The 15,584-nt window shown below is 45.3% G+C and overlaps 1 protein-coding gene across 3 annotated transcripts in view; it reads left to right on the forward strand.

Moving 5' to 3' along the window:
* Window positions 1-15,584, forward strand: part of MYO10 (myosin X) — a 106,162-nt gene that overhangs the window by 47,449 nt on the left and 43,129 nt on the right. Inside the window, exon 1 of one of the 3 annotated variants that reach the window (XM_079144577.1) lies at window positions 12,524-14,214. The exons of the other annotated variants lie outside the window; for them this stretch is intronic. The gene's annotated coding sequence lies outside the window, so the exon portion shown is untranslated. Of the gene's footprint in view, window positions 1-12,523; window positions 14,215-15,584 lie in introns of those variants that run through there. 3 annotated transcript variants of the gene reach the window in all.

Raw genomic sequence — 15,584 nt, forward strand, 5'->3', positions numbered from 1 at the left:
CACACAAAGGTCCGTGCAGCTGGGCATCTCTCAGAGGAACACGTTTGCAGCCTGGCCGCACCAGCAGACAGGCCACATCTTCTGGGTAGCTCCTGCTCTCTGGGGTGTGCTAGAGGCCTTTCCTGCTTGACATAAACTCAGGCCCTGCCAAGGTCCACAGGGTGAAAGCTTTCCCATCTCATGCTCAATTGTTAAAAGTAACTAACTGCAAGACAATCGCCACTTGTTCTCCATGACTCACCTTTCCTACTCACCACGCATCCACTCTGCCTGTTATAGCATGTTGCTGTACAGTATTTAAATGACTGAGCAGGCGGCCTGGGAATACTCAAAAGAGCCTTTAGCAACTGGCCTGGGTGCACAGGCTTTTTTTGTTCTTTGTTCTGGTCCTTTTGGTGGGTGTGCAGCTGTATACCTAAAAGAGATTGCACCTATTGGGTGCTGTGCAGACTGCTGATTGCCCCGGGATGTGGGGCCTGGAGGGGGCCCTGATCAAGGAGGTACGCATAGAGACTCTAAAGATGTGTGCTAACGTATTGAGGGGATGGGCACAAAAACACAAGTAGGAATAAAGAGATGAGCAGGCCATGTTCACGATCAAGTTCCTTCTCTTTCTATTCACTCTTACTCAGATCACAGTTCATGATGTGGGAAGGTGCAGAGACAGACCCTGGAGGATTTTCCAGAGTGCTCCCCTGTATGATGTGGCCTGGTCTCATGGTTTTGTCATGTGACTCAGAATTCACTGCACCCTGTTCTCATTCCTGCTGGTCTGGTCACTCCACAGCAATTCATTAACCCACGACCCTTTCCCGACATCTTGCGGGGCTACTGCAGAAGGCTTTCAAGATTCCTGAAAAACATATTGATTTTGTTGCTGTTTGCCCAGTGAACAAAGCAGCCTGTGCTTTAGACCACAAGTGATTAACAGGAGACAAAGCAGGTCATCTTTCTAAAACTTGTGGAGGGAAATGATGAATGACACAGATCAGGAGGTGTCACATATCAGGGTGGACTGAGTGCAGTTCTACAGAGACTTTCGCCAGCCCTGGGTCACTGACCTCTCATTTCAGTACTGTTTTCTCATGGATGATGTGAGAATGGATTTCTCCTCTTTTAGGGTGGGATTGAGGCCTGATTAACTGAGCGTGCCCCTCACTCCTCGCTCATCCAGCACATCACCACTCATGGTCAAGGGACTAGTGAACAGTGGTTATCCCATTCACCATTGTGGAAAAAAGCAACATAGATGCCTTGGCGGCCAGCTCGGGTGCTGATTGTTCAGCTGCCCAGCAAGAGAGGGATTCATTTCCTCTCCTAATTTGTAATTTGAACTTATTACCATTTTCTAAACTTGGCGGCACATTTCCAACTACAATTTGTGAAGGACACATGTTCCTTTTGGCACAGACACAGGGAAAGACAAATTCATGGAAAAGTTATTATCAGAACCCTATAAAATAGTCTTTAAATCCAGGATGGGTCAATGCTCAGTTCCCTGGATCACAAATGGAAGTGGGTGGAAGATGTCATTCCAAGGACAGAAAATACTGTCACAGTGCAGTCTTGTTTCCTGTAGCTTGGATTTAGGAGCGTGTACTCCCCACTCCTTTTTTTTTTTAAATTCCTTTTATTTTTTAATTAATTATTTTATTTGTTTTTATCTTTTGCCATGGTGGGGCTTGAGCCCAGGGCCTTGCGAATGCTAGGCAAGTGCTCTACCACTGAGCCACACGCCCCAGCCACTTTTATTTTTGAACATTTTGCTTAGTGGGAGCCTTCTGTTTGTGACTCTCTTTCACACTAACCCTAGACACCAGTGTCCTGCAGAAAGTACCAGTTTGCACATGACGCCAACATGGCACCTCGTGCATTGTACACTTTCCTGAAGTGGAGACCTGGGGCTGGGAGGGGACCTCCAGATTTAAGCAGCTTGGATTGCCCAGCTCAGAAGCCTAGATGGGCTGGCTGGGTGTGAGCTAGGATGCTGGGCCCTCCAGGCCCTGGTGCCCACTGTGCTTGGAGTCCAGCATGAATAGAGTCCGGAGAGGCCCTGAGGATGGGAATAACCTGGCCTTTGAAGACGCCTGACCTCCTGTTCCCTAGCAACCCCCAGCTACTCAGTGCAATATTTTGTGGTGTTTCTAATTTATACTTAACAGATACTGGCTGTGATTGCAGGCTGGCTAATTTCCCATTAGGACGTGGAGACAACCACTTTAATACATGAATAGGCAGGAGAAAGGACTCCTAGGATGCGGCACTCACCAGAGCCCCTTCCCACCAGGCCTGCCTTCCCTCTGGACAGTAGAATTGACCAAGGACTTGCCAGCAAATTACTACTCAGCACACAGCATTGTGCAGTTTTGAAGTAAATTTCTGTTCAACTTTTTTTTCTGGTATTTTAGCATATCTTCATGAATATTTATAAATCAGCTGTATCCATTGTGGGAGAAGTTTCTTCTCAGCTGCATATTTTTATGCAGATGAAGCCCCTTCATCTGATTCTTCCCTCGTGGGGCGGGGGTGTGAAGCCTTCTGCTCTTCCAGCTCCTGCTGTAGTTCTTTCTCACATTTGGCCTCTGTTTGGTGGCTGGGTATTTTTCACCTCTTTGTGAGAGTTTAGACTCCTCAGTTCTAGAAGTTTTGTGAATATCTGAAATGCTAGCACCTTGAAGCAAGGAACCACGCATGTATATATTGTCGTGATTGCCGTCTGTACACTGAGTCACACTGCTGGGGGGGCAGGTCTTATGAGGCTGTTGATGTCGTATTTTAAGAATGTGCACTCTGATGAAGCCTTCCAGATCTCGGTTGACATTGTTCCAGGCTTTGGACATTGAGGAATGTGGCAGCTGGGCCCCGGGACCCCTTAACTTTACCCCCTTTCTAGTTCAGCATCCCGATTGCATGGACCTAACCTTGGTGACTGACAAGTGACTCGGTGAGTTCTGTGCTGTTTTAGCGTTTTGATGACCCACAGCCCTTCTTGCCAACATCCGCACAGAGAGACAGCTGCCCTCCTAATTTGTATTTCTCAGCATGATTTTCCAGAGGGAGCCTGAATAAAGGGGAGGGTGGCCTTGTCAGATGAGCAGGAGCGGAGTAGCGGTGAGCGGGGGAGATCGGGGTTTCCATTTGTGCTGTAGGAAGGGCCCATGGGGTGCACCGGGCAGGAAGGCAGCGGGTCCTACGTAGGAGGGGGCCGCCCTGGAGAACTCTGCACTTTCTGCCACCTTTTCCAGGGACTTTGGTCTGATCTGGAATAAATCCTTAGCCCCTGCTCCCCTTCCGCCCCGTCTCTGGCTTTTCCTTTTTGCCGCGCTGGTGATTGAGCAGTGCTGATCCCCTGAGCTACAGCCCCGGCCCTCTCTGGCTTCTGAGAGCTTGCTGCAGCCCTCTCTTTGGGTTCTGGGAATGAACCCAGGCCTCCAGCAGGCAAAGCTTGTGCTCTGCCACCGCCCCCGGCCCCACAGCACGTTTTCTTCTTTGCTTTTTTTCAGTTGTTGATGAATCTTACTTATTTACTTAAATGCAGTGCCAAGAATCAAACCTGGTGCCTCATACATGCCAGGCAAGCACTCCACCACTGAGCCACAACCCCAGCCCTCAACATTTTCCTTAACTCTCAGGATCCCCGTTTTAAATATCTCAAATTACTGACCTCCTGATTTTAAATGCACACGATCTGTCCATCACTTCAGATGCGCCCCTCCAGCCTGCTCCCGCCCTGCCCTCCCTGAAGACAGGGAAACCTTTCAGTCCCTTACTTAGTGTCTCTAGGAACCCTTCGTTATTTCCTTGCCTCAGGTTTATTGGTCAGCCGTAGAAAACTGAGTGCACAAATCCAAATGTTCAGATTTGAATGTTCGCAAAGTGAACTCGGGCATATGACCTCACAGGTCAGGGAGGAGATAGCCGTCGTCATGCGCTCGCAGCCTCTGTAAAATCCCACGGCTGCCTGGCCTCCCGTCTTGGGTAACGGCCAGTTCTGCTCTCGCCCTCAGATTCCCTGGGTTGCTGAACAATATCAAGAAATGTGCTCTATGTGCTGGGGCTTGGCTCAGAGGACGAGCACTTGCCTCGCATGTCTGGGACCCTGGATTCCGTCCCCAGCACCACAGAAAGAAAGAGCCAGAGAGGAAAACAGAAACGTGCTTTGATCAACTCTGGCCCACATTGCAGTGTCCTGGGGTACAGCCTCCCTGTCCCAATTGCCCTGGCACGTCCCACCCCTGAGCCTTGACCTCACCTGCCCGCCAGCACATGACCTCACCTCGTGATTCACCAGCCCTGAGCACGTCCCCTGAGCCTGCTTGGTCTCGCGCCCTCTTAGAGCCTGACTGCGTTTTAAGTACCGTGTTCCTCAGACTCCCCCATCTCACGTTGCCTGGGCGTCGGGTGCTTTGGACGAGCCCACCACCTTGTTGTTCTCATCTGATTCCGTCGGGAACCCCAGGCCTCTGTCCTGTTCACTTCGCGAACTTCTAAGCCGTGTTTCAGCTGACCGCTGCCCTGAGCTCCTTCTGGCCTTGTGTCAGTACCGCTCGCACTGCTGCACGCTCTGTGCCCTCAGGATGCTTTCAGGGTTCAGAGCTGGTCACTGTGGCATTGCAAACTCTGCACCACCCTTGCAGTTCCTAGGTGGACCTTGGCCCCCCCCCACCCCAAATCCCCGTGGTGCTGGGGGTGGAACTGGCTGGCCTGGCTGGACGGTGACATTACCATAATTGAACCCCTCCCTCAGGAGTTCCCCTCCTCCTGAGGGGTCCTCCTTCCCCTCTCCATAGGAATCTCTTCCGTCCACCAGTAGATTATACAGGTGAGCCATGTGCACATGCCGCCCCTCAGTCCCCCGGGGACAGCCTCCCACTCTCCATGAGTAAGACCATAACTCAGTGACCTGTGCAGTTAAATCATGTAAATGTCGCATTTAATGAGACACTTTCGAGCCAGGTATGGTGACACATTCCTGTACTCCTAGCTACTAGGTTGACTGAGGCAGAAGGATTACAAACTCAAGGCCAGTCTGAGTAATTTGTGAGACCCTGTTGCAAAATAAAATTTTAAAAACGAAACCAAAGGCTGGGGATATAGTTCACTGGTAGAGCATCACCTAGCATGCATGTGGCCGAGTTCCATCCCCAGTACCACCAAAAAAAAAAAGCCATTCTCCACATCGTCAGGACTTCTAGCCAACGCCATCTGCCATTCTCAGTCTTTGCTCAAGTGTACAGAGTGGCTGCCATAGCTGCGACCATTGCAACCCATAAAACCTAACCATTCAACTTTTTTTCAACAGAATTTTTTGTTTTAAGGTGTTGGGAATTGAACCCAAGGCCCTGTGCATGCTAGGCACCCTTGAGCTACACCCCATCTCTCAACAAATATATTTTTGAGTACCTGTTAGATCCTTGGGTTCCACCTCTCAATAAAGCAAACAAAACCCTTGTCTTCTCAGAGTTAACATTAATCCTCGAAAGAAGGCTGAGCCAAAGAGACTCCTCTCGGGCTCCTCTCCCTTTGTTAGGAAGGAAAGCCTTTCCCAGGAGCCCCTCGGTAGGTTTGTCTGCTGGCTTCTCTGTCTGGTTCTAGGGCCAAGACTGAGCCTGGATGCACTGGAAGCCAAGAAAGGGAATGTCTGGCAAAGGTGAATGAGCTGGTGTGGCTGGCTTGGAGTGATCTCATTCCCACGACAGTCCTGACTGCAGTTGGAGTGCCTTGTGCAAGGGTAGCGGTGGGCCCCCCTGGAGGGTAGAACTGTAGGCCCAGAGGGGTGAGATGGAAAGGGAGAAACACAAAAATGTTCAGCTTTTATTCAGTGTGCAAAGTAGAGAACTTTTAACAATAACGTGATGTCAGATTTTGTGACTAAACATTTTACGCTTCTGTCAGTTTCAAAGATTTAAATGTATTTTCTGTGTGCATTGAGCCTGATTCGATGTTAAATATTAGAAGTTGAGGCAGTTACTGAGTAATGTTGTGAGAGCAGATCTGCACATGCTCATACGAAGAAAGATCTTCCAGGTAGTCCACAAAGTTAGCATTGGTACCATCTAGAACAGCACTTATCCAACTGTATGTGGCAAAGCAACTTTTAAATTTTTTATTGCTTATTTGTTAAGGATTGATATTTTTGAAAAACACAATAAAAATGATGCAGCTGTGTCAGACTGGTATAAAAGTTCTTAAATGTGCACTTTCATCTTTGGCATGGTCTCAGCATGGACCATCGACACCCGTCACAGGCCCTGCTTGGGTTTTCCTCTGAGGAAGAGCCAGGCCCTAGAGTCCACTAGTCATGTGACCTTGGACAAGCCATTCCCCTGTATCCATGTCTGTCATGGAATGATGATTCTGTCTTGCCCACTGGTCTTAATGGAGCTCTTTGAGATTTAATTAAGATAATAAAAATCCCTGGCATGTTGCAGTCCATACTTGAATATCAGTGCATTATTTGCCATTTCCCTTTAATTCAGGAGAGAAGGTGGCATTAAAGGCTGATGCCAGCCCCCTCCTCAGCGAGCTGGGGCTTCCCTTCTGCAGGGGCGCATTGCTTTCTCTTCCCAGCAGGGCAGCAGGAGCATGTGCCACAGGAAAGTCCCCAAGTGCCTGTGCCCAAGTGAGCTGGCATTCAGGCGTGAAGATGGGGAACTGCCCAGACTCCTGAGGATGAAGGAGCAGGGCGAGGAGTCCCATTGCAGCATGCAGGAGCAGGAGCGGGGGCCTGCGGTGTGCAGGGGCCTGGTCGAGGAGGGAGAGGGGAAGCGAGAGCAGCAGGTGCAGCCGCTGTTCCAGGCAGGAAATGGAAGGGGGAGAGGGCAGGGAAGCAACTGTGGAGGCCACCGGCCTGCGTTCCTGCAGGCAAGGAAGGTTCCACCAGACGCCCAGTGTGCAGGGTTTCAGACCACTCATGGGCTTTGGAAACGAGTGTGACGAGCACAACGGTAGCCCAGAATCCAGAGTGAATGTCCCCTGGACACCATGCAAGAGAAGGGCTCGCACTGCAGGCCGGAGCATGCTCAGACCAGCCATGCCGGGCACTTCCTGGCCAGGTCGATGGGGCAGGAAGGATCCAAGTGTGCGTGCCTCCCTTTGGGCCTATTCTGCCTGGTGTGGCCCACAGTCCCCAGGTGGCCCTCTTTCATTGTCACCATAGGCGCTAAGGTTCATTGACTTGTTAAAAACAAAAACTTAATGTCCTGGGAATCTTGGGGTGCCTTTGGAAATCGAATGTAAAATTGCTAGAAAAAGTAGAATTAACATATTATTTGAGAATTGTTGTCTGTGTCTTGAAAGATATTTCACCTGATACTTCACCTACTTTATCTGAAGTTAATGGAAATTCTTCACATCTAATTTATTCGTTCAGACTCATTAGCCTGCTGGGAACTATTAGTGAGGTCTCTTCTAGTCCACATTTTTTGCCTGAGTGTTGTTTCTCATCTAAATAATGTTGTTGGCAAAAAGTAGTATGTTTACTCTCTGAATCTTGTATTATTACAATAGTTGTTCATCAGGGCTTGGTGGCGCACACCCGTAGTCCACTGTGGTTTCAGTGGCTCTGGAGGCTGATGTGGGAGGATTGTGAGTTCAAGGCCAACCTCAGCAATTTAGCAAGGCCCTAAGCAACTCAGTGAGACCCTGTCTCTAAATAAAATACAAAAAAGGGCTGGGGATGTGGCCCAGTGGTTAAGTGCCCCTGAATTCAATTCCCCAGTATCACCCCCTCCCTCCGCCACTTTTTAGTTCATTTACGTAAATCATGCTCCAGGTGTCAAACAAAGGCAAAAAATTATAATTTTAACCTTAATTTTCTGTTACTCTTCAATCTTCACGGAGCAGAGATTCTGATTTCTTAGAGAACACTGTCCTATGGACATACAGTCCATATAAACAAACATCTTCCAGGAACCATATTTTTTTTTCTGATTTACTTTTATTGTAAACAAATGGGATACATGTTTCCGTGTGTACATGGCGTAACAGCATACCATTTGTGTAATCATACATTTACATAGGGTAATGATGTTTGACTCATTCTGTTATTTTTTTCCTTCCCTCCCACCCCTTTTTTCCCTCTATACAGTCCTTCCTTCCTCCATTCTTGCACCCCTCCCACCCCCCATTATGTGTCATCATCCGCTTATCAGTGAGATCATTCGTCTTTTGGATTTTTGAGATTGGCTTATCCAGGAGCCATATTTAAAAGTGTCAAAGAAATTAATTTTGAAAAATGAGTTTTAGTAATATATATATTTATCCCAGTATATCCAAAATGTTAACGGTTTGAACATGCAAAGTCTCAAAAATTATGGAGACACCTGACATTGTTTATTTCATGCTGACTTTTTGAAATATGGTGTATAAGTAACTTTGACCGCAACTCAGTTTGCACTAGTTGAATGCCCTCTCTGCTTTGCCCGTTTGTTTTTTTTCTTTCTTTGCTGGGAATGGAACCCAGGGCCTCCTGCATCCTGGACACAGCCTCTGCACTGAGCTACATCCCCAGTGCTGGCTTTTGTTCTTGAATTCAGGGATCGGCAAACAACTTCTGGTAAATGTTTCAGGCTTTGCCCGTTTATCACGAAATAGACAATTCATGGCTGTGTTCCAATAAAACTTTATTTACAAAAACAGGTGGCAGGCCGGATGTGGCTCTCAGCTTGTCCTTTGCCCACCCATGCTTTAACTAAGTGTGTCCTTTCAGTTGGGTTTTTGTCCTCAGAAGTTGATTCTATTTTGGTCTGCTACCAGTATAGCTATTGTGTTGAATTTCATTCAGGAATATTCAGGATATATGACCAGGAAACACACTTCATTGTTAAATAATGAATGCTTTGGAACTGCAGGAACTCGCCTCCCGCTTCCTGAACTTGCACCTTGCAGGAAGAGCTGTGCGGTGCATAGTGTTGACTTAGATGCCATTCTGTCTGGATTGGAGTCCTGGCTGTGTCGGGCATGAACTTTGTAACTCTAGACAAGTTCATGTATCTCTCCCTGCTGCAGGTTCTGGTGTAAGTTGGGGATGACAGTAATGCCTGCCCCGTAGAGTTGCTAAAGTGAAACGAAAGCTAGCTTAGTGCCTGGCGGCAGCCCTTAACCCCATCAGCCTTTGTTCTCACAGCTTCGCTGATGCTGCTGCTCACAGTACTTCTTACGCTGTCACTACAGCAGAATTAGTGCTGCTGCCAACACCACCACTACCACAGAGATTTGTGAATAGAAACCAGTCCACATGATGGAGGAAGTCATCTACACGGGATCGTGGCAGCCACTTTGTGCTTGAACTCGCCCTTTAAGTAGAGGCACTGCTGTGCTCTAAGGGAGCTTTGGCAGGATCTGCAGGGATTCTAACACTAAGATTTGGGTCCCTGTTGCTCTCTGCCCTGGTAAATGTCTCAGGTTACTCACCATCAGGAGGCCTGTTTGAAACCACTGAGAGAGATCCTGCCCTCTTCACAGAGTAGCCTCAGAAGTAAATGAGGTCATCGTGTCTGTAGAGTAGTCTGAAGGTTGTAAAGTGATACTCAAATGATAGCTGACAGAATTCCCCAAGTGGTTGCCTCTCTTTGCTTTATATCGCAAACTTAATTTTATCCTCATGGACTGAGGGAATTGCTAGGGTGGTTCTAAAGATTAAATGAGATAATAATGTGAAAGCACTTAGTCCAGTGGCAGAGACAGTCTCCACTCAGTGGCTAGGTAGCTACTATTTTTAAGATATAGCATCTTATAACCCATCTCTTTAGAATTCCATCATTTGGACTAGAAATGTTATTAAATGACCTTGTTACATGATTTGATAGGTGAGCACCCAAATTTAATATTCCAGAATGTAATAGGAAAAATGTGAGAATTAAATCTCTAGTCTTCTCATCATCAGTAATTACTTCCTGACAGAGACTAATATGCCAGACTAACTGAGTGAACACTGACACTCTATTATGTTTATTTTTTACAGACTGCTTTCTGATGCATTGTACACAAATGGGGTACATCATTTCGTTTCTATGGTGTGCACGATGTAAATTCATACCTTTGGTGTAATCATACGTGTACACAGGGTCATGGTGTCTGTCTCATTCCACCATTTCTCATACCCCTCCTTATTTCCCTCTACGTAGTCTAAAGTTCCTCAATATTTTTAGATGTAGATGAGCACAAGTTTTTTCTATTTATTTATTTTTATGTGATGCTGAGGATCGAACCCAGTGCCTCCCAGGTGCGAGGCAAACACGGTACCGCTGAGCCCCAGCCCCAGCCCTAAACACTGACACTTTTTAAGCAGGCCAGAGACCAGCCGTGCAGTGTTTCGTGCCTCGTGAGGAGCCGCGTTTTCTTGGAGGCACCTGCAGGAGGTCGGAGAGCTGTAGGTTGGAGTGGTCTTCTTCAATTCACTGTGCTTCTGTCACCGGCCACCAAAAGTGTAGGACCAGATTCACCATGAAACAGAGTCCTCGGGCAGAGGGAGGAGGTATTGACAGGAATGCTCGTGCTGGTAATTTTTTATTTCTTTTCATGTCCTGAAAGTTGGATAGGAAAATACTACAAACCAGCAACCTCTTAAAGGTTCATCAATGGGGATCTGATTAAGTGCACTGTGGTAATGGCAGGCTTGCAGCTGGGATAAGACAGACCCAGGTGTCTCCACACAGACTCTGTAGGACTTCCTTAGGTGTTAGGGGCAAGTGAGAAATGTTTTTATTTACATTTTTAAAAAACAAAGTGTGGCCTGGGTGAGGTGGCACACGCCTGTAATCCCAGCAGATTGGGAGGCAGGAGGTAGGAGTTCAAAGCCAGCCTCAGCAAAAGCAAGGTGCTAAGCAACTCAGCATAACCCTGTCTCCAAATAAAATACAAAAAATGACTGAGGACGTGGCTCGGTGGTCAAGTGCCCCTGAGTGCATCTGCACACCTGTGAAGACACGTGTGTGTGCAGTATTTATACTTGCATAGAACACATCCAGAAGGAGACAAAAACTGGGAAGAGTGGTTTTCTCCAGGAGAGCTGTGGGGTTTTTACAGTCAATACATTCTGTATATCCTGATTTAAAAACAAATGCTTTGCATGCATTTTTCTTTCATTTAACAGCAACTAATTAATGACAAAAAAGAGACAACTTTAATCCCTTACTTTCTTTGGCTTCCATTCTCATTAAACTGTGTACCAAAATACTCCTTCATCACATCTGGCTGCTGACCTGTTTCCCATAGAAGTACATCCCAGTCCTGTCCTGTAAATAACTGAAGAAAAGCATGGGGTGTGGAGCTGCGTTTGGGCATGTTCTCTCCAGACCCTTCTTGAGGACCCATTGGGTCTTATAACCAGCATCCTTTACCTCTTAGCCCTGCCAGCTCCAGGACCCTGGGATTCTCTTCTGCTGTTTTCATGAAAGTAAATCAAACCTAGTTAAATAGAATTAATTTCCCTTCAGTTTTCTTGCAAAAGGCTCATTCCAATGCGTAAGAAGCTGGGTCCCCACCATCTGCCACCTGATTATTTAATTGTTCATGTGCAGGATTTTGCATGGACATTAAGTTTTCAGCTCAGTAGGTAAATGTGAGAAAGCACAGTTGCTAGATCACGTATTAAGGCTTTGAGCTTTATTAAGAAACTCTTCGCGTTGACTGCATTTCACATTACTGCCAGCCACGAGTGGGAATTCCCCTTGCTGTAAATCCTTCCTACGTCTGGTATTGTGGGTTTTCTGGATTTTAATTTTTTGGTAGGTATGCAGTGGTGCTTCCCTGTAGTTTTAATTTATAATTGCCTAAAGACCAGTGGTGTTGAGCACCTTTTCATATGCTGACTCGCCACCTACGTATCTCCTTTGGTGAAGTAGCTGTTCAGATAATTTGCACAAGTTTTAACTTGGATAATTTTCACACTGTCGAGTTTTAGTGTTCTTTTTATATTTTTGATAGTCTTTTATCTGATGTGTATTTTTCCAGTATTTTCTAGTCTGCTGCTTAAATTTTCATTTTCCTAATTGTGTCCCAGAGGAAGTTCTTAATTTGAATGACATTCAACTTACCAGTTTTTCTTTCGTGGATGGTTCTTCTGGTATTGTCATCACCCAACCCGAAGTTATCTCCTGTTTTCTTCTAGAAGTTTTGTGCTTTATATTACACACACAGGTCTATGATCCATTTGCAGCTAGTGTTTATGAATTTTATAATATCTGTGTATGGATTTTTCTTGCATATTGATATCTGGTTGTTCCAGCACAATTTTTTTGCTTTTCTTTTTTGTTCTAATTAGTTATACATGACCGTAAAATGCATTTTGACACATCATACATAAATGGAGTATAACTTCTAATCTGTCTGTACCTGATGTAGAGTTACACAGGTCATGTGATCATACATACATATAGGGTAATAATGTCTAATTCATTCTACTATCATTCCTGCCCCCGTACCCCTTCCCCTCTCTTCACTCTCTTCTACCTAATATAAAGTAACTCCATCCTTCCCTACCTGCCCCCTCTCCTTATTGTGAATTAGCTTCCACATATCAGAGAAAACATTCCGCCTTTGGTTCTTTGGGATTGGCTTATTTCATTTAGCATGATATTCTCCAGCTCCATCCATTTACAAGCAAATTCCATAATTTCATTCTTCTTTAAGGTTGAGTAATATTCCATTGTGCATATATACCACAGTTTCTTTATCCATTCATCTGTTGAAGGGCATCTATGTTGGTTCCACAATCTAGCTATTATGAATTGAGCTGCTGTAAAGATTGATGTGGCTGCGTCACTATAATATGCTGATTTTAAGTTCCTTTGGGTATAAACCTAGGAATAGGATGACTGGGTCAAATGGTGGTTCCATTCCAAGCTTTCTGAGGAATCTCCATACTGCTTTCCATAGTGGCTGCACCAGTTTGCAATTCACCAACAATGTCTGAGTGTGCCTTTTCCCCACATCCTCACTAATAATTTACTGTTGCTTGTATTCTTGAGAATTGCCACTCTGACTGGAATGAGACGAAATCTTAGTTTCAATTTTATTTTTCTAATTGCTAGAGATGTTGAACATTTTTTCATATATTTGTTGATCGACTGTATTTCTTCTGTGAAATGTCTATTCAGTTCCTTTGATTGATTGGGTTATTTGTTTTTTTGGTGTTAAGTTTTTTGAGTTCTTTATATATCCTGGAGATGAGTGCTCTATCTGATGTCCAGCACCATTTATTAAAAAGACTGTCCCTTCTCCATTTAATTGCCTTTGCTTATTTGTCAAAAAAATCAGTCGATTCTAGTTATATAGACTCACACACTTTCTAAATAGCAAAGAACATTTTCATTTCTTGAAAATCTGTAACACAGGCAAAACGTGTTTGCTAACTAAGCAAGTACATTAGAAACAAGTACAAATGGAACCACAATTTTACTGAAGCAACACACTAGCATTAGTGAGCGTGTACCTGGTATGCCAGGCAGTTACAGGCCATGAAGGAAAGTGTGAACATGGTCACTTGGAGCAGTCCAGGGGAGGAGAAGGTTGCAGAAGACCCACGCATGCTCAGGCAGTGATATTATGGAGGAGGGAACATTTGAGAGACATCTAGAAATGCCAGCAGACTCCACAGAGTTAGAAGGAGGACCTTTCTGGTGGGGAAGCTACTTCTGCCGAGGTGAAGACAGGAAGTGAGGGGTGAGTCTAGAAACTAGAATAAACTATAATTGGACTAAAATGCAGGGTTTGTGTATTTGAGTGGACAGGCGGCGTGGAGCCAGACTTCAGGGACCTTGTATGTGAAGTCTGAGTTGGCGTTTGTGGAGGGTCTGATGTGACGTGGCTGGGGGTCAGGGAGGAGGAATGTGCACGGTGCACGTTATCTGTGTTCACCCTTTTCCTTGTAAGAAGCAGGTGTGTCTTTGTGGCTCTGTGGGATTAGGCAGCTCCCAGCTTCAGGGGGACCAGGTTCTCCTTGCTTTGGTGATAACTGTTCTGGGGCCAGGGGTGTGGTTGAAGGCAGTCCTTGCTGAGTGAGAAATTTCCATGCTCTGTAATCTGACCTCCAGGACTGACTCACAGCTCCACTTTTGCAAGTCATGTAACCATTTAGCTTCCTGTTCTCACCTGGGGGGTTGCTTTTTCTGCAGGGAAAATTAGTTTCTGCCTCTTTTCTGGAAATGTGAAAATTAGCAAGTGGCAACAACTGTGTAAAATGTTTAACAGCCTGGGAGTAAAATAACTGATGTAAGTACAAAGGGCCTTTGTCGCTTGTTTAATTGGCTTTTGTTTACTGCCTGTTCAAGGTCAGGGAAATTATATTGCTGCTTTAGTAACCCGGCTTTGAAACACTGTTCAAAGCATGATAAACTTCTTATCTGATAATATTTATTCCTTCTCCACTCTTGAGGGTTTGATGTGGCTAAGAAAGCAAATAGAGATTGAGATGACCTGCAGGGTCCTCTGAATTAGTCAGAGGCCTGATGGGAGTTCCTGGGTGAGACTTCACAGTCACTGTAGGACCTGGAGTGATATTTTATTAGTATAATGTGATTGACCTGCAGTAAGTTCCTACGGAATCCTCAGTTTCTCAAAGTTGAAGAAGGATTTCCAGAAAATAAGGTAGGTTTGTTTGCATTTAAAATTGAAAGGGGTAATAAAATAGAAATATGCCTAATATATAAAATGCTCTCTGTAAGGTTAGTTGCAGTATTTCTCTATCCCGTGATATTTACTTATCAAAATATTAATCATGTAATGGTTCAGTTTACTAAATTAGCATGTTTTGTATTTCTTAGAATGCTGGGGATCAGTCCTCATAATATGAACTAGGTAATGAGTTCCTCAGCTGGAGACCTAATCTGTATGTAAATACAGTTTAAAGTGTTTCAAGTAAAGTAGGCCAGGATTCATTTTAAAATATAAGGGAAAGTAGAACTCCTTAATTTTAGAAAGTTATGCCACTGACTTAGAAAAAAACAGTCAACCAAGGTAGAGGGAAGGTTTAAGTCTTAAAAGATACAGAGTTTTTAAAATGTCTTCTTGAATATGCTGCTGGGGCAGCGAGAACTGTGGGTGTCATGCTGTGGTCTTTGTCTGGCTCTCTGGCCATTTGTGAGCTCATGGACGGCCAGCTCAGGGCTCCCTGCTGTTTTGCATTCTAAGCAGCATGAAGTCCCACAGCCTCGGTGGCAGTTCCAGGCAGGGGCTGGCTTGGCTTTGGTGCATCCCATACACCCAGTGGTTGCCCAGTCTGTGGAAGGCTTTCAATAAGTACTTTTAAAGAATTAAAATAATTAATGCTTACATTTACATAAATGTCCAGACATGATCATATTTAATTTTTAGACTTTGAATAAATTACCTCCCCAGAAAGGAGGAAAGAACTCATTTTCGAAATAAATTACAACCTGTTAGAAACACCCTTAAGAGTGTGTCAAATTGTATTTGGTATTTGTTATTAAAGCAAAAGCAGTCATTGTTAAATATGTTGTCACACATGACGGGTGCGTTTGATATTTTCCGAGTGTGCCCTTCTGTTCACCCTTGGGAAAGCCTGCCCTTGGCAGATAGCCAAGGGGTACACAGATGCAGGTGGAGTTAACCATAGTGGGTCA

This window comes from Sciurus vulgaris (genome assembly GCF_902686455.1).
Source record: "Sciurus vulgaris genome assembly, chromosome: 6".
In the NCBI taxonomy this organism is placed as follows: Eukaryota; Metazoa; Chordata; class Mammalia; order Rodentia; family Sciuridae; genus Sciurus; species Sciurus vulgaris.